This window comes from Adiantum capillus-veneris, chromosome 24 (assembly GCF_014529385.1).
Source record: "Adiantum capillus-veneris isolate H3 chromosome 24, ASM1452938v2, whole genome shotgun sequence".
NCBI lineage: Eukaryota > Viridiplantae > Streptophyta > Polypodiopsida > Polypodiales > Pteridaceae > Adiantum > Adiantum capillus-veneris.
The window spans coordinates 24,653,968-24,674,368 of NC_140954.1; the positions used below are offsets into that span (position 1 = coordinate 24,653,968).

At 40.9% G+C, this 20,401-nt stretch overlaps 2 pseudogenes; both read right to left on the minus strand.

The window, feature by feature from the left end:
• Positions 1-10,207: 10,207 nt before the first annotated feature.
• LOC147426104 (LRR receptor-like serine/threonine-protein kinase RGI5) lies at positions 10,208-11,457 on the minus strand (annotated as a pseudogene).
• A 12-nt stretch (positions 11,458-11,469) lies between these two features.
• LOC147426105 (uncharacterized) lies at positions 11,470-19,432 on the minus strand (annotated as a pseudogene).
• Positions 19,433-20,401: the final 969 nt, after the last annotated feature.

The window sequence follows — 20,401 nt, forward strand, 5'->3', positions numbered from 1 at the left end:
AGTTGTGCATTAGACAACATACTTCCGACCTTATCTTGTATGGTCCTATTCATCCTCTCAGCAACACCATTTTGAGGAGGATTGTAAGGAGCAGTAAGTTCACGTTTTATACCTTTTGACTCACAAAAGTCCTGAAAGGCCTTTGAAACATACTCTCCACCATTGTCAGTGCGTAAGCATTTAAGCTTCTTGCCACTCTGATTCTCCACAAGTTTCACAAACGTTTTGAAAACACTAAACGCTTCATCCTTGTGCTTGAGAAAGTAAACCCATACTTTCCTCGAGTAATCATCTATAAATGTCATAAAGTAAGAAGCTCCCCCTAGAGATAGGTTAGGCATAGGTCTTCTACTGCTTCTATGCTTATGTGGCTGTTGTGTTTGCTTACCATACAGACAATTTTCACAGAATTCAAAATCATTAAATGAAAAGCCAGGCAAATAACCAGAACGAGACAAGATTTCCATTCCCTTCTTGGACATATGTCCTAACCGGCTATGCCACAAAGAAACGTTCGGCTGCTCGGTTACATTGATTACATTTTTAGAGACATTTGATACATAAATCATGTTAAGTCCTCCAGACTTTACTCCATGTTCTACTGTCATAGAACCCTTGGATATCTTCCACATGTTCTGTCCAAAAGTGGTGACGTAGCCAGCATCATCAAGCAAACCTGTGTTGATCAAGCTCTTTGTAATTGCGGGAATATGTCTCACATTCTTCAGCGTGAAAGAAGAGCCATTCTGAAACTTCAATTGAACATCTCCAACACCTAAGATCTCACATGTCTGCCCATTGCCTAGCCGAACATGATCTTTAGTGGTCACATAAGAAGTAAACCACTCCTTGTTTGGAGACACATGAAGTGATGCCCCTGAGTCTATAATCCAGTCACTCAGTGCATTTCCATCAGATGCTGTAAGAAGAGCTGAGTCCATTGTATTCTTCAAGAAGTAGATGTCTCCTGACACTAGACTGTCATCCTCTGCAACAGTGTTTGTCACATTTATTTCTTGAATCTTCAATGAGGACTTGTTCTTCTCACCATGGTCTTCAGCTTTCTCTTTGCCTTTTTCTGCTTTCCATTCTCTGCAGTCTCTTTTCATGTGACCCTTCTTGCCACAATGGTAGCATTCTATGTCACTCTTGCCTTTAGCACTGCGGGACTTGCTACGAGACTGATTCCTCTTTCCACCTTTGTACTTTTCTTTGGTCCTTCCCGTGACAACTAAGGCTGTTCCTTTGCCTTTGTCCATTGTCTTTCTATTGGTTTCTTCAGTAAGCAGACTTCCTTCTACACCTGCTATGTTCAAACCATCTGGAGGTACAGAATTACTCAAAGCTGTGCGAAAAGTGTCCCAAATTTATGGCAATGTGATCAACAGGAACATAGCTCTAACAGGTTCATCAAACTTGACACCTTGAGCTGACAGCTGACTATAAATTGTGTTGAATTCATTCAGATGATTGGACATAGGTGTCCCTTCTTTCATCTTCAAGTCAACAAGCTTCTTAAGCCAGTATACCTGTGAAGCTGCACTCTGCTTCTCATAAAGATCACTCAGCTTTAACCATGCTTGATAAGCCAACATCTCGTCTGCTACATTGAAGTAAACGCTTTCTGCCAAAGTTAGCATAATGGTAGAAAGTGCCAATTCATCCATTTTGCTGCATTCATCTTCGTCCATATCTTCTGGTTTTATCCCTTGGCAGAGTCTCCTTTGTAAAATGGCTCTGGTGTACTAAAAACAGACCAAAAAACAGCTCAAAAAACACTGTCTCTCTGACACTATAAGCTGCGGGTAAACCTGTCCTACACCTGTACTGTCTCTCACTGTCCTGTCACTGTCCTATAAGCATAGACTGTGACAATGCCTCAACGGCAGTAAAGAAAAGATGCAATCCTAACTGTCTAACTCACAGTCAATACATCCTAGCTGCCTATCTAAGGGTGCTTGAGGGATCGCTCCAAGATCTGTATCACCGAAAGGATCTCAACATTCGAGAATCCCCCAGCTCAATAAAACCTCACTCGACCCTCAACAAAGGCTGCAGTAAATATGACAGTACATAGACTTCCGACAAAGTCATACATCCACAAATTTCCCACTGTATGCTGTAACCGCTACGGCGGTTGTTTGCTGCGTGACTCATAGCTAGCAAACCCTCAACAGACATACATCATCTCTGACAATACATCCCATGTGGAAGTGCCTGCAATGTCAGGATGAAAGCTGGAATATCAAGCAGCAAACACAAGCTACCTGATGAACTAGTGGATGTTGCCTACAGTCTGTGTGTAGATGCGCCCTTGTCGTATGTGACACGCCTCCAAGAGCTGTGAGCCGTCCTTCGATGTGTAGACAGCCACAAACCAACACTCTGGGAGTGTCGATATCCTCAGCACCTGCAGTCGTAGGCCGAAAATCCCAAATTTGCAGAGTTGGATCTGCACCCGCCGAGACCACGTAGTCGAAAATGGCCTGCGCAGACCTTTGTCGAAGCCGAATGGTGGCCAAGATGACCTCAGAATGAAATTCTGAGAACACCAAGCCCTTTGGACTTTCCCACAGGATTTGGGGCCGTGTCTTCGCCTGTCGAATTTTACTCCAATCTGAGCTGGTGACTCTAGCCTCCTACAGTGCTGCCCCGAGCCTCGATCTGAGCTCTAATACCAGTTGAAGGAGTACGAGCAGAAGTGCGACGCGAGAGAGAGTGCGAGAAGAAGAGCACGACGATATGGTGAACTCGCTCTACTGTAATGTGTAAAGCATAGTGAGTTCTTATTAGGTTTTTACAAAAGAATATGTGTATATACCTGGCGGCCCGCCCACTTACCTGGGCGACCACATTGGGCTTTATACCCCAACAGTCAGGTCCTTCGCTTTGCCACCTCTATGCAATCGCTATGCAGGACTTGTCGTATGCTACTTTGTGCTTTGGTACCCTCAAAAACCTTAGTTGCTACTCTTCTTTACCTTTGAATATTAGCTCTCAAGCAACCACACCTGTGGTTTAGAGATTGTTGATTGCAAAGAGTAGTGGAGAGGGTCTAACATTGCTCGGTGTTTTCTAGTAGCTCAATAATGGTTAAGCCAAACGCAAGCCCCGAAAGACTCCATTATTAAGTCTATAGTTCCCAACGATGTATCTTGAACTAAATCATTTTCAACCAAGATAATAGATCCATGTCCCACTTACCCTCTTACAATGAACATGTCAAACCTTTCATGGACAACTTAAGGACCTCTCTTCTTAAGCAAGGAAAGAGAAACGAATAGCTCTGAAACCAATGTAATGGAATATGGCTATAGCATTGACTGTAACAAAAATTGAAATAACAATAGTGAGAATTTCCTTTAAGAGAATTCTTAAAGAGCATAAGAAGAGTAATTGATTAAAGGTATCAAGATGAACATTACACCTAATTAGCTTGGCATGAACAATACTTGTAAAAGAGAGTTAGAAAGGATTAAAGAAATTGGCAACAGTTGAGGACCGGATTTATGTGGAGCTGGTCCAACTACACATGACAATTGATGAGGTAAATTACCTTCTATCTGTTGGTACACTATCGATCCAAACAAAACAGCCCTGTGGTGGGAAATAAATGCATTCTAAGATCTGGTTCTACCCTTAACTTCACCGTTGATGGCTCACTTCAGCTCCACAATTCGTAGGGTAACCTGCTCTAGAGTAGCGGCATCACCTTTGCCTCTTATGCCCAGTTTCAAGACATAGGTCGTACCTCTATCTCCTGGCAAAGCTTTAACTATATCCATGACTTCCTCATTATCTCTGACTTCCAGAACGCCTTTGTTGCCAACAAGTTCCTCTTCTCCAATTAAGAAGCAATCAATCCTCTTTTGAACCTAGTACATTCCACATCGCAACCAATGCAGACCTCAATTTGTACTAGCTTGCGCGACCCGCCTTCAGCGGGTCTCGCTCGCTCTTATCATGGCACACATGGTATTCATAAGGTGTGAAAAAAACCCTTTTTATTAACTTGTTGTGCTTGTATGATCTTAATTAGTTGTTTTTATGGTTCACACACACACACAACACAACATGGTTTTCATTCCAAATAGGAGCCAATAGTTCTCTTACAAAAAAGTGGCTTGTTAATAAGAGAGTAACCATCAAAAACATAAGGGATAAAACAGTAAGGAATCCAAAGCCCAAAAAGAGATCACCATCAAACCAAACCCATTGTAGAAGGGATCATTTAGGTTTAAAGAGAAGCTTGCGATAGACAGACGTTCGCACCTATAACACCTAGGGCCCAATGTATCGCACACTTTATCCAAGCCACCTAGGAGTATCATCGACAACATACATTCTCATGTTCCTAATAATTAACGTCTCCATAGCTTTAGAGTGTGAATGAATGCCAATATATCAAGGTCATGGGTGGGGTAGTTATTTTCATGAATCTTAAGCTTATGTGAGGTGAAAGCTATTGGTATGCCTTCTTGAACTAATACTCGTCCAATTTCTATTTCACTAACATCAATGATGAATTTAAAGGCTTGATTGAAATTTGGTAGCTTTAGGCACGGTGTTGTAGCTACATCTTTCTTACGTTGGTCAAACCTTTCTTGGCTTGTAATGGTTCCCAGATTCTCTTCACTCCTTTCTTTAGAAGGTTTGTCAGGGGTGAAGCGATCACTACATAATCCTCCAATATTTTATATCAGCCCGTGATTCCCAAGAATCCTCTAAGCTCACTTACATTAGATGGTTCTTTCCATTCAAACAATGCCTCAAACTTTAGCAGGGTCCATTGAGATTCCTTCATGCAAAAAAATAAATCCCAAATATTCAATTGTCAAAATGAAGAATTAACACTTGCTCATCTTTGCATATAGCTTGTGTTGTTGAAGAATATATAGCACCTTCCTCAGGTGGCCGTCATGTTATTCTTCATCCTTTGAGTAGATTAGAATATCATCAAAAAAGACAAGGACAAAATCATCTAGGTAAGGTCTAAAGATATCCTACATTAATCTATTGAATGTAGCAAGAGATTTAGTTAGACAAAATGGCATTGCTATCAACTCAAAATGTCCATATCGGGTGTTCAAAGTTGTCTTTGGAATATCTGATTTCTTTATTCTAATTTGGTAGTAACCAGATCTTGGGTCTATCTTTGAGAAGACCTTGGGACCATGTAGCCTATCAAGCAATTCATCGATTTGTGGTATAATTGTTTCTAATTGTTACCTGGTTCAGTCCTCTATAGCCAATGCAGAGTCATAGTGTCCTATCTTTCTTCTTTTGAAAGAGTATTAGTGCTCGCCAACTTAATTTTCTTGGTTTGATAAATCCATGTTCTATGACTTGACAAAGTTGCTCCTTGAATTCAATGGCCTCTGGTAGCACCCTTTTATAAGGTCTTTTTCATATGGGTTTACTTTCTCCGAGAATCTTCATCTCATGGTTGATATCTCGATTTGGAGGAAGATAGGTGAGGTCCTTAAGAAAGACATCTCAATATTGATGAAGCTAGGAGGGTTTTGTATCACTTGATTTTGGATCAAATTGATTCATCTTGTCCACAAATATTTGTTGTCCAACTCTCATACCTTTGAGTAGGCAACTTGCTTTGACTAATTGATTCTTGGCCATTCTTCCATTGCACTTTGACTTGCTTTGCCTAACTATATCTAAAGCTCAAAATGCCTTGACCACACTGGATGCTAGCCTGATTTCTAGATAACCAATACATCCCAAGAATCCCATCATACATCCCAATTGCAACTGGTAGGGTTATAAAGAAAGCTAAAGTAGCATGTCCTCCTAGTTCAAAGTCAAGGGTCCCACAAAGTGTCAAGATATCACAATTTTTCCATTAGCCAATTTCAATGTCATGGGTATAGCTTTCTTTCTATTCAAGTTCAACTTTTGCAAGCATTAACTTTTGCAAGCATTTTGGGGATAGAAAAGAATGAGTACTGCCACAATCGATGAGGAGATTAAAAGATTTACCTTCATGGTTGGCTTGTGTGAAATAACAACAAATTTTCTTTGAGCTCCAAGGTTGTCAATAGCTACATAAATAGTTGCTCTCTTCTTCTTCACCGAGGGAAGGATGCCCTATTGCTCCATGTCTATGAAAATTCCTACCTTTACCTCTTCCAAAGGCCTTAGCTGCTCTTCCTCGCCCTATACCTCATCCACGGTTATGTAAAAAAGGGTGGTGTGTTTGTTCTGTTTCAGTTTCTATTACTGCTCTATTAGTTAGACGTGGGCATATGTTCTGGTAATGTCCAAACTCTCCACATTCAAATCATCGAACAACCACGCATGGAGGATTTTTTGCATAAGTGACATAAGATCTTTGGGGTTGTCCATTATTATTTGGAAGTATTGTTGGTTATCTAGCCCAATTAAAATTCAAATCTCCTTCTAATCCCATGTTCCTTCATTAAGGACTTAGCTCATAGTAACACATCTTGCACAGTGGTAGGTTTCATGGCTTCTAATCAGGATCTAATTGGTTCTCTTAAATATTGACAAAAACGAGCTACCTACTACTGCTCTATGGTCATTGGCAGTGCATAACATCTAAGCCCTATAAACTTTGAGTAGTATTCTTCCATGGATAAAGATAAAGATCTCATTTATCTTTATCGGATTTCATAGGTAGGAGAGAAGTATCTTTTCCTCACTCCTTTTTTAATCTTGCTCTAACTGTGAGAGTTTTTCAATACCCCCCTGTCATGACAATATTGTTTCCACTGTAATTTTGCTTCCCCTAAGAGGCGAAACCTTGAGATAGAAACACGTTCTCTCGCAATTTGAAGATTGGTGATTGGTAAGCAGTGTGATACATTGATTTAAAGACAATTAAATAGTTGGTTTCCATAAATTTGTGCTACAAAACAAATAGGATAACGGTGTCAAGCTATACATTCATGTATTCAATCCCAAGAATAGTGCAGACTGTTGAGAAATCAAACTTTAAACCTAGGTCTTTGATACCAATTGTGAGGTCCCCAACCTGGAAGATTGGGGCAATTTGATAGATGGAATTTGTTTATTGTCAATTTCAATCAACAACACCTTACTCTGATTCCATGAAGCAAGTATACGAGCAACAAAAGAGAAGAAGTATTCTATCTATCATGATTGTGGTTGTAAGAGTCATACACCACAAGCTGGGTCGATAAATCTAAGGATTCTAATGGGAGTTGTTTTCTTTATCATAAAGATGAAATCCCATTGATATATCTAGAATCTATAAACAACATCTTTTTTTCCACGTTGAAGAGGTAGGACCACCATTCATAAAGCCTAAGTATAATATGAGACTCATTCTTAACTAACTAGTAGTCTTGTGAAAAGAACCCAACTGATCAGGTCCACCCGTTCGTAGACATAGATCTGTTTGGATACTCGTCTCCCACTTTTCACATTGCACTCATCTATTTCTCTTATTTTTTAACTACTACAACATTGTTTTCCATATATAAACAAGGTTCCTTTATTAATTATGGACAAAAGTTCTTTCATAAAACTCTTTATACATCACCAAAATAATTCTTTCTCAAACAAAGTCTAATGATAATAGTCCTATATTTTAACAAAAGGATCTATCTAAATTTTCTTATGAGTTTTTCGCTACTGGTGGACTTTCTCTCTCAAACCAATAGAGCCTTTGGAATGAAGTTTACTTATTTGCTAACCAAGAAATGTGCAAACTTCCCCAATCGCTAACCGCAAGGCATCTTGTTAAACTACAAGGCATCTTATTGATCGCAAGAAACAAAAAGAGAGTCGATAACCTCAACTTATTATCCACTAATCGCGGGATCCCCTTTGTAACCGCAAGTTCCATCTAGACAAAAGATATTCTTTCAGCAATTGTTCTCTTTAAGTGTTTCTTCAAACATGATCCACTAACTTCAACTTATTAAACAATTATTTCACTACTCTACAAAATCATATGCTTGATTCTTGTGATACAATCACGTTTCTTGGATGGTTTAAGAGATGAAAGCATGTTAACCTGTCGCGCTTTTTGTGCTAGTTAGCAGTTTCAAGTTAGCACATCTTCGAAAAGTTGGGTGTCCAATAATTTTTTTACAAATAATATCAAAATTTATCGGAGGTTGTACATTTGGATTCCTTGTTTCAAGTGCTTTCTATTGATATATCATATGTCATACATCTTTGATATATCATATGTCATATATCTTGGAGATGTAGCTCAAGTTATTGTACTAGTTAGCATATGTCAAAATTGTGCTAGTTAGCATTGTCCGGGACATGAAAAAGCATGACAGGCTAACATGCTTTCACCCTAAGGGGAATCGTAGGCTTGACTTACTACGTCAACATATGTAACAATACATAACTATAAATATGTCTTACCGAATTAGTGACATGTTCGACTATCTCTTGTGGTTGAGGTTGGGTGGCTTCAAATTCTTCCACAGACGATATCTCCGCTTGAGTTACAATTGGAGTAGTTGACACTTTCCTTTGTACCTTTCTTGAAGGTGGAACGGTAGGAGCGTCCTTAGAGATTCGAATCACTTGCTTCGGGTCCATCGTGTCGTGAAAGAGAAGAGAGAAAGCTTCACTGTAAAAAGTAGAGTTGTTGCTTCTTGTTTGCCGACCGATGGATGGAGAGAGAGAGAGAGAGAGAGAGAGAGAGAGAGAGAGAGAGAGAGAGAGAGAGAGAGAGAGAGAGCTCTACAATATGAGGGACAACAGGGCGATGGTAGAGAAGGAGTTGGAGTTGGAGGTGAGTTGAAGGTGAGAGTTTGACGGAGAGAGGTTGAGAGAGAGAAAGTACCTCCAACATTAAGGCAAGAGAGATTTTGCTTCTAAGAACTTCTATTTGTGTCTTGAAACGGAGGGAAGAGGAGCCTTTATATAGGCTCTCAAGGGCAAAAACAAAAGCTAAGGATAGTGAAAAGGAAAGAGAAAAGCTCACGCGCGTTGGCGGCTATATATATATTTATTTTATTTTAAAATTTTTAAAATTTTTAATGTGCACGCATCCGAATGCACAATTTGGAGACTTTAATTTTAGGCGAATTTATTAATCTGAGTAAAAGAAGAAGAAAAAGCTCTAATCTTGACTTACCTCCATTCTTCTCTAAAAATACTCTGCCTTTGCTAAAATTACTCTTTCTTTCCTAAAAATACTCTCTCTCTCCTAGAACTTACCCAAAAGTTTTCTATTTCTTTCTTGAGGGTCAAATCAACTCTTTTCTTTAAACATAGTATTAAGGCTTAGATTTCCCATAGCAACCTATTGTTGCTAAGTGAGTAAGGTCCATAACTAATAGTTTCGGAGTTCTATTTTTGATCCGATTATTTTCTTAAAACTCTCTATGACTTAATAAAATATGAACCTCAAATACTTTTGCAAAGTAACCGAAATAGTTCTTATTAATAAATCTTGGGTATGTTACAGAAAGTTTTAGAGAAAAAAGATTTGGTCCAAAGACTCATGTCATTAATCAAATGCAACATTCAACAAGCCAAGGGTGATAGCTTTGTAAAAAAGAGTGAGCATATAGAAGGTCCTTATGAGAGTTGCAAGTGATACTAGTCTAAAGCTCTCTTTAAGTTATGGAGATAACTTCTTATTGATAGAGAGTACAAAGTACTAGCATCACCATCATTTCAGACATGCATATATACAATTGGTATTATCACTTATACATCATGTAGATAGGTCATATGATCACATGTTGAATATCTTGTGATCTTTTGTTGGTCTTTTGTGCCACGAAACTTAAATAATGGAAGAAAATGGACATTGTATATATTTGTTGAAACCCTTGTGATCATGGATTCTTTATTGTAATAGAAGGTTAGCTAGGAGAAACAAGTATGTTTGTCAAAAAATTTCAACATAATGGGAAATACTTCATTCTATGATAATGCATATATGATACGTATCTATAAGGTTTACTACTTGAATACGTTGCATGCCATAATTGGTGAAGATACTAAGTACATTTTGATAGCTTTGGACCCTTGCCATAGATCATACCAAAGTGAATTTGCATTATATGGATCGTGTTTTGCTTGACATTAAAAGCAAGAGAAAAACCATTTTTGTTTAGAGACAGCATACTTAATGGGTTATGAGAGAGTTGAGGAATGCATTTATATGATGCATTGTTGGGCAGTTATTTGGGAGCTCTTCTGTGCATGATACATCCATGCACAATAGACATCAAACTTGTGACTCATGATTTTCTTTATTCTCCATGGAGGAGCTTTGTAACAAAGGTGCATGTAATACGATCTCTTGTAAAATTGTCAAATCATGTAATAGAAAAAGCTTCTCTTTGACCCACTCATGAAGGGTCACTCCATGGAGGTAATCATGAGTTGGGTCTCTCCCCGTCATCATCTCCAAGATAACCACTCCAAAGCTATAGATGTCGAGCTTGGTTGTGATTTTTGCTGCATATACAAACTTTGATACAAAGGAATAGCAAACAATATCATACATGTGGTAATGGCATGGCCAATTATATTTGCAACACACTTACATATCCAATAAAGTGTACTTTGCATACTTGAAGAGTTGCCAAAAAAATTTCCAAAACGTACCAAGTATAAATGCCATTGAGTTCTATCATGCCTAGCCAAAGAGCCTTTTTCTTTTTGTAGCCATATTGATGGTCATATATTTTGCTTAGATACACTGTGAAATCAAATATAAGGAATTTTATTTTACTGAAGCATTAGCATCATTGGGTGCAATGTGACATGTCAACCATGTGTTGCATAAATTGTGCTCAAAATGTTTAAATTAGCAATAGTATGTGCATGTGTAATAGGAAAAAGCAGCTGGTTGTATATCATAATATACTTGGTTCCATATAGCCAATGGTCCCTTTTTGAAGTTGGATGTTAGGGAGATGCCTCCAGTGTTATTCTTTGCGAGCTTTGCAAGCCCAAAGTCTGCTAGGTGGGCCTCATGCTTTGAGTCAAGAAGTACGTTGCTGGGTTTCACATCCCCATGGATGATGGGCATGGCATCGTGCTCGTGATGTAGGTATGTCAAGGCAATTGGAAACACACCTTGAGCTACTTTAAGTACCATTTCCCAACTAATCTTTCTCCATTCTTCTAATTGGTTAGAGGTTTGCAAAAGGTAATTTTCCAAGCTCCCATTTGGCATGAATTCCAACAGTAGTGCATGTACTTCAAGGTTGAGGACACAACCCAAGATTTTCACTAAGTTCCTATGCCTTACTTTACTAAGGATGTGCATCTCTAGTAGCATTGCTTTTTGAGAGCATGTATTGATGGTGTCCTTGAAATTTTTGAGAGCGACCACTTCGTGGCTTCCCAACGCCCTTTGGCAGAGAAGTGTTTTATTTTTTCTAGGCTTTGATCCACTACACGAGTTTTCTTTGAACGCAAATATTTATAGTAGCAACAACTTGCCAACATGCGAGCTATTGTTACCATTATTGATATGACCTATGCAATCTTCCAACCTACATGATGATGATGAGCTTGATAGTGTGCATGCATGCAAGGTTTATTTATGAAGTCCCCACACAAATCTGGGTTTCCTTGAAAGTAACTTGCATCTAGGTGCTTGAAAACACCAAAGCTCGGAATGGGTACGTTGAAATAGTTGAACGAAACATTGGTGAGCTTTGCATCGGCTGTTGATGGCAGCAAACTTGTGAGGTCAATGTGGGAAAGATCCAAGGATCTTAGGCTCGAAGTGATGTTTAAATACAGCGGAAACCTCCCCACCAGATTGTTGCTAGACCCATTGAGGTAGTGAAGGTCCATATAGTCACCAAGATTCTCGGGTATGGCGTCCACGAAACTATTGTGGAACAAAATTACATCCTGCACCATCGACAACTGCCCCAACCATGGGGGAAAATTTGGGGCCGTTGTGAGAAAAATTTAGATACATCACATTCTTCAACACATTGCCAAGGATTTATGGAAGGGTGCCATTCATCTGGTTGAAAGATGAATCTACATACTGCAAGTTTATAATGAAACTGCCGAAATCTGGAATTGTACCTTGCAGAAAGTTGTGACCCAACTATAAGTTTCTTAAGCTTATAAGCCTTCCCAATTTGCAAGACAGCTCCCCAGCTAGCTGATTGTGTGACAAGTCAAGATAGTAGAAAAATGTACAATTAGTGAATTGTACCTGAGAGCTGATTTTGGGTAAGATCTAGGAACCGTAATGCTTGTAAGCATGCAAGCTCCGGTGGAATTGAGCCTCTGATATGATTGAACCCCATACTTAACTCAAACAGATTAGAATCATTTCTAAGCTGTGGCATATATTGACGCTGTTGGAAACCCATGGCTAATTTGAAGATAAAGGAGCGCCTCTGGGATACTTTCCTTGAGCTTGTTTTCCCAAATCAACAAACTCTGAAGATGAGGCAACTGGCCAAGCTTTGGAGGGATGGACCCTGAGAGCTCAAATGCTTCAACCATACATGTGTAAGACTACTTAAAGCTCCCAGTGTAAAAGTAACTTATGATTTTAATAAGTGTGGACTTCTTTTCCACCTACCACTTTTCCCAAAGTCCTTACACCTAATTCCCACATGGACCCTTTTTACCTATGCAAGTCTCAACATGTGTCTATTCCCACCTACCTATAATTCACACGTGATGGATAATCCTCACTCCCTCAGCTTGTATATAAATCCCATTAGCTGCCCTCATTTGTAACAAGGTGTTCACTCTCCATTCAAGTGCAATCTATTGTCATTGCTCTATTTCTATCTTGCACTCTCTTATGTCTTGACATTAGCATATTAATTAATAGTGATATTAATCACATTTAAGTTAATCTCTAAGTTCTCACATGGTATCAGAGCAATAGAACTTATGGTTAGTTTTTCTAATTAGCGCTAAGAGTATTCCATCTCTCTAGCCCACACTCGAAGCCTCACTCTCCATTATTTTCAAGGAATTTGGAACCTCGAAAGATGTCCGAGTTAGCTTCTTCATCTTCCGCATCCACCTACAAGCCCCGCTACATTATCGACTAGCTTAACGGCACTAACTACCAAGTGTGGAAGATTCGGATGGAACTCTACCTCACGCAGCTGCAACTTTGGGACGTCACGTCAGGAGTCGAAGAGCAACCTGACCACCCCGAAGACCCCAAAGACAAAGATTCAACATACTTCATCACACCTATAATACTTGGGATAGTAGAAACAATAGTGCCAAGATGGAGCTCATTCTCCATTGTCAAGATCGGCAAGTCCAAATGGTGAAAAAGCTAACTACTGCTAGCGCCATTTGGAAGTTCTTCGAGAAGAACTATGAGCACACTGACCTTGTCTACCAAGTTTCCCTGATCAAGAAATTGGTAAACACTACCATGCAAGAAGGTCAGTCATCCTCCAAGTTTTTGGAGACGTGGCAAATACTTCTAGATGAAGTACTTATCTCAGGGCTTGCCATCCCAGAAGAGCTTCAAAGTATGCTCTTATTGGCTTCTCTACCTGCATCATGGAGAGCCTTTATCACTACACAAGCCACTAAGGCTAACTTGCAGCTACAAAATCTTGTAGCCAAGATCCATCAGGAGGAAACGCTTTGCGACCACACTAGCAGCTCGTAGAAGTCCACAGCACTTGTCACTATGACAAGAAACTCACGCCCTTACAACGGCAAGAAGTCTCAACATTCGGGCCCTCCTCGACAACACAATAATTCTGGAAGAAAGTCGCAATTTCAAAGCCACCACAATCACCAAAATTCAAAGCAATGCGCCAACTGTCATTGCTTTGGACACCTCACAAAGGATTGTCAGCAACCACGCAATCAAGGTAATCGTCCTATCTCTCACCCTAATCTATATCCTTCTTACCCTCAAGGGGGGACACGCCATGGCCAACCATCTCCTTTTATTTATGGTCAAGCTCATTATGCTGACATATCTACTTATGATATCCCATCTTATCCTTTGCAACTATATGCCACCACTATAGCTACTTCATATCCCAATATCTGGCTACTTGATACGGGCGCCACCCATCATATGACATATCACCTACACTGGCTATCCAACATCACTTATCTAGAACACCCTCTAGAAGTATGCCTCGGTGATAACAGCATCCAGCTCGCCAAAGCCTATGGAGATTCTGTCATTAACCTACCTAATGGCCTACACACCACTATTTCTCACGTATATTATGTCCCTGGTCTCAAGAAAAATCTCATCTCTGTCAGCGAGCTAACCAACAACGGCATCATCATCAAATTCATGCGAGAAGGCTGCCACATTTTGGCACTAAACAAAGATGGTCAGTATGTCACACTTTTGGTCCCCAAAACTGGGCGTCTTTATCCATTGGGTGACTCATCGCCTGCACATGCATCTGCATCATCCATAAAAACACAAGAAAACACACTCAAATGGCATTACAGACTAGGACATATTTCTCAACATGTTTTGCACCAACTCACTCATCGCCAACTTGCACTAGGTCTTCCCAAGCACCTCACTCACATCACACTTTGTGAGGGATGCATTCTTGCTAAAGCACATCATGTCCCATTCCCCACTTCATCATCAGGAGCCACTGCACCTCTCGACCTCATCCACTCTGATGTTTGTGGCCCATTGCTTGTCAACTCCCTCACTGGCAATAAGTATATGCTTACTTTTATAGATGATTTCTCAAAATACACAACTACTTACTACATGGCCGAGAAATCCTCAACCTTCTCTCATTTTTGCACATTCAAGGCATTAGTTGAGACTAAATATGGCTGCCACATTAAAACTCTCTGCACAGATCATGGTGGGGAATACACTTCTCATGCATTCAAAGATATATGTCTTTCTATTGGTATTCGACATGAATTCTCCATCACCGACCATCCACAACAAAACGGACGTGCCAAGCGCAAGAACTGCACACTATTTGAAGCTGCTCGTGCCATGCTTCTTCAAGCTAGCCTCCCAGACACCTATTGGGAAGAAGCTACCACCACTGCGTGCTACATTCAAAACTGCATTCCATCCACCCGCAATCCTACTACTACACCCTACACCCTCTAGCACGGTCACCCACCTCATCTTGGCCACCTTCACATCTTTGGAAGCATTGCATACCCACTTGTGATGCAACCTTTATCAAAACTATCACCACGTGCTCAACGCACAACTTTTGTCGGCTATGGTGATCGCTTTGGCATCAAGGCATACCACCTCTATATCCCAGACCATCACAAGTTTATCTTTGCCTGCACCGTCGTCTTTGATGAAGAATTCATCATCTCAGGCAAATCTTCTCATCAATCTTTGTTGACGGCCTCACCCACACACACACCCATGCAAATTTCCCACCCTTATAGGCACAATCTTGAGCCTCCCTTAACCATCTAAAGGCCTTTCCTCATCGCCCATCCACCTCTTCATGTCTCTCATTCTCATGCACAGCCAATCGGCAACACTCTTGCACCACCTCTTGCACCCATCTCCTCACAGTTGACGCCATCACTAACACCGTCCATCCCGACTGCCGCTACTTCCATCACACCGTAGACACTCGGTGCTCCACCTCGTGAGCTCCCATCACCTTCGCTACCGGTCTCACCTTCACAATTGCCATCTTTTTTCCGCAACTCCCACGAAACCTTGCCAGTTACTCCCATCCCAGCAGATGTCAACGAAGTCGAGCCTCATAGCTCTACTTATGCCACCTCGCCATCGCAACACACTTCGGCTATAAACTTGGACCAAGCTACCTCTAGCTCGCATGGTCGCACGTGCTCTCTTCGCGAGATCTATGAAGCCACCAATTTCTCTGCTGTCCTCAGTGATAAAATGATTCTTGAACATCGACTAGAGCCTCTTGAATATGCCCTTCCCCTCTCTGTTCTCGATGTCCTCGCTTCTAGAGAAAGCAAGGAGTGGCATGCCGCCATATTGGATGAACTCCAAGCCCTCAAAGAAGCTAACACTTGGGAGCTTGTGCCACCTCCTAAGAATCATAACATTGTCTCTTGTAAATGGATATAATGAAGAAATACCACCCCAACTGTTCAGTTGATCGCTACAAGGCATGCCTTGTCGCTCGCGGCTTCACTCAACAACAAGTTGTGGATTACTTCGACACCTATTCGCCAGTACTGAGTATGATTGCATTTCGGCTTCTCATTGCACTTGCTGCTGCTAAGTTTAATCTTGTTTTACATCATCTTGATATAAAAACTTCCTTCTTACATGGCTTGCTCCAAGAGCTCATCTATATGCTACAACCTCCTCATTTTGAAGACCCTCACCACCCTGATTATGTATGTAAATTGCATAAGCCCATTTATGGCTTAAAACAGTCTGCACGAGAGTGGTACATCTGCATGCACCACAACTTGCTCAAATGTTGCTGGGAACATCTTATGGCAGACTACAATATCTACATATGGCAGACCTCTAAAGGCATGGCTATCTTAGGCCTCTTTGTGGATGACATTCCTCTTCTTGGCACATCAGAGTACATGTTGCTACAAGCAATTGATTGCATCTCTCATGAATTCCCAGTAACCGACAAAGAACCTATGACTTATTTTCTCGGCATTGAAGTCATAAGAGATCCAACAGGTAAATTTATCCAATTATCCCAATCCAAATACATTGAAGAACTCCTCCTCTTCTATGGTATGTCTGCTTCAACCCCTAAGTTTACCCCTTTGCCTGTTAAGCACAAGCTTGCTCTTGAATTTCATGATTACACTCACACTGATGCACTCTACTGCCCATCCTTTCATTTCCCAAAATTCTGCGGACAATTACGTTATCTTATCTCTTGCACCCGTTTTGATCTTTCCTACACATGCCATATCCTCTCTAGCTCTATGTCAAAGCCCTGTAAAGTGCACAAGCAAGCTACCAAGAGCACCCTTCGCTACTTACGCACCACTCAACACTACGCCCTCACTTATTTTTACGACCCCTCTAGCCCCATCTCTATTTCAGGATATGTTGATGCCAACTGGGCTGGCGATGACCCGCGATGTTTTTCTACAGGAGGCTATGTATTCACTTTGGCTGGTGGTCCTATCTCTTGGAAAACCAAACAACAATGTTCTATTGCAAGTTCTTCTCTGAAGAGGAATACGTTGCTACTGCTCTTGCCTCCCACGAGGCTCTTTGAATCTCTGAATTGATCAACGAATTGAATCTACCCTTCAATATCTCTACTGATCCAATCACTCTTTTTTGTGATAATCAGTCTACCATCGCACTTACAGAATCACCTTCCTTCTCATCCAAGCTCAAACACATTAAGATAAGCTTTCATCTCTTAAAATAATTAGTCGTAAATGGCTTGATCAAGCTAGTGTATGTTCCATCTGCAGAAAATTGGGCAGACTTTCTCACCAAGTTTGTGCCCGCCACTAAACAAACAGCCTCATCTCATAATTTGAGTTTGATCCCTACTGGATGAACTTCTCATTGATGGGGGATAGCATGTATCTACGACATGGCTACTTCGCAAAGCTTTTTTGTTCATCAATCTCAATGCGCTACAACGAGAAGTCCACCCTTAAGGGGGGATGTAAAAGTAACTTATGATTTTAATAAGTGTGGACTTCTTTTCAACCTACCTCTTTTCCCAAAGTCCTTACACCTAATTCCCACATGGACCCTTTTTACCTATGCAAGTCTCAACATGTGTCTATTCCCACCTACCTATAATTCACACGTGATGGATAATCCTCACTCCCTCAACTTGTATATAAATCCCATTAGCTGCCCTCATTTGTAACAAGGTGTTCACTCTCCATTCAAGTGCAATCTATTGTCATTGCCCTATTTCTATCTTGCACTCTCTTATGTCTTGACATTAGCATATTCATTAATAGTGATATTAATCACATTTAAGTTAATCTCTAAGTTCTCACACCCAGCTCCTTCAGAATTGCACCTGTTAGCTCGCTTACTCGGAGTTCTAGCAGGAGGAGATTCTTGCACATGCCCAAGCTAGATGGGATTTCTCCCACCAGCTTGTTTTCTCCAAGTGATAAATTTTGAAGAAGTCCCAATTAGTGCCCGAGTTCGCTCGGGATGGGTCCGGATAGCATGTTGAAGCGAAGCTCGAGAGTGACAAGGCGAGTGCAATTGCCCAAGCTGGGGGGTATAGCATGTGAGAGGTTGTTATCATGCAACCATAGACATGTTAGACCGGCTAAAGTTCCGAGATCATCTGGGATTGCACCTGTTAGTTGGTTTGCACTCAGGTCTAGCTGGATGAGATTCTTGCACATGCCCAAGCTAGATGGAATAGCTCCAACGAGCTTGTTTCTACCCAGGAAAATGCCTTGAAGCGAAATCAAAAACCTGATCTCGCTGGGGATGGGCCCTAAAAGCTTGTTCAAGGTTAGATAGAGATCAACAGATGGCGCCTATAAAATAGTTTCCCCACATGTTCAATTTTTGAAGTTGTGCAAGATGCCCTACGATGGGGATGGAGCCAACCAAAGCATTCGAACATAGACTGAGTTTAAGGAGAGAGGTGCAGTTTGTGAGTAGTGTAGGAGGAATGCAACCGCTGAGGTTGTTATAGCACAATAGAAGAGCTTGAAGCTTGGAGAGAGAAGGTGAGAGATGGTGGGATAGGACCGATGAGGCTATTGTTGTAGAGAGAGAGGACTTGGAGCATAGAGTAGCAAGAGGGCTCGGCGGTAGAGAGATCAAGGGTGGAGAGGAGGGTGAGGTTTCCTACATGTGGGGGGAGAGAGCCTTCCAAGCCAGAGCCTGCCAGGGTGATGGTAGAAATGTGAAATTGGGTAGAACTCCTCACTATCTCACACGGGAATTTTAGGAAGAGATCAACGAGCAGAAACTCAACTGAGTCACATCTCGCAAGGCAGGCCGTCGATTTGCTCCGATGCGATTTGGTAAATTTGAGAAATTGGGTAAATTCACCACATAAATGCAGGGGAATAATATCCTCGTGAAAGTATGGGCCCAAACAAGCCTCTTCAATGACCTGAACAAAGACCTTTAAAAACAAGTGAATGCTCATAAAAAGGCAGACTTCTCTCACTTGACCTTGAGTGCCATACCTTACTGCCCCAGAAGCATACCATTTTTGGATGAGCAAAACATGTAAATTCGGGTGCTTCTTGTAAATTTGGGAAATTGGGTAAATTCGGGCTGCATGTAGACCATGGACTACGTCATTTGGTTGTAACATTTAGCCTATCACCCACCAGTCTTTCTTCTTCCGTCCTCCAACTCTTTGGCCCTATTTGCCTCCCATCCACTCCCCTCCCCTCCCTCCCTCCCCCTTCCAACATCATCTCCGACTGGTACCTTGAAAGCGATTACAATGATGCATTTGGTGTTTCGGAGAGTTTTGCGGATTCTTCAAGTGAAGATTAGGATGACATCCACGAAGATGAATAAGATGACACTTACCTTAACCATGGCAATTTTGAAGGTGGTAGATTCCATAATGTGTCCAAACATATTTCTTAAAGGTATTACTCTTTTGATAGAGATGTTTATAGTAAGTGGGATCTCAATAAAGCTCCATTTTATGTCATGGATTCAACAAGAGCTTATGTGGACACACAACTAGAGCACATTGCAATTGAGCACAAAGTACGGCTAGTTATGGCATGTTCTTCCAAGAGGCATCGTCCCACAAGTGTCATGATTGACTACATGTTTCATAGAGGTGGAAGGACAAAGCATAAAGGCAAAATACGTAGATTGCGAACATCTAGGAAATGTGGGTGTCCATTCAAGTTACAAGTGTAGTTTTTCTGACAATGTCTATTTGCAAGTTTATCCAGTCCACGAAGGCCATATCCCAGGTACTAGGGTTGATTTGTATCATTTGCCAGTGCATCCTCTTATTCTGAAGTCTTGTGCAGACGATTTGTTTGATGTTGGTAGCTCTTGTCATGTGGCACAAATGTCATTGTCGAAAGAAAAGAATTACATTGAGAGAGCTAGCAAGCTAGACCATACTATCTATCGATTCTTCATGATCCCAAAGGAGGTTCAAATGCTATCATATAAAAAACATAGTGAAGGTTTTTTTTTTGGCTTAAATCACAAACTTGTAAAGCTTGCAAACTCTCACATTTCTAAGTTAAACATCTTATGCAGGAAGGATACCCCATGATGATTGGGCAACCATGTATCTAGAGGTAGCGGCTTTGCAAAAACAACACAATTTCCTAATTTGCGTGTCCACAAGTTTTCTTGTAAGTCTAGTCATCATGAAATTTTTTGTTGCGATGTATTTGCAGATTGTGTAATTTCAGCCTTATAATCCAAGCGCAGTAGATACAAAAGATAGGCCATTCATACTAGTTCTTCAAGATGTTTGGATGTTGCAAATGGCCTTGCGGTTTTCAACGAAAAACTCTTGGGCAATTGATAGCA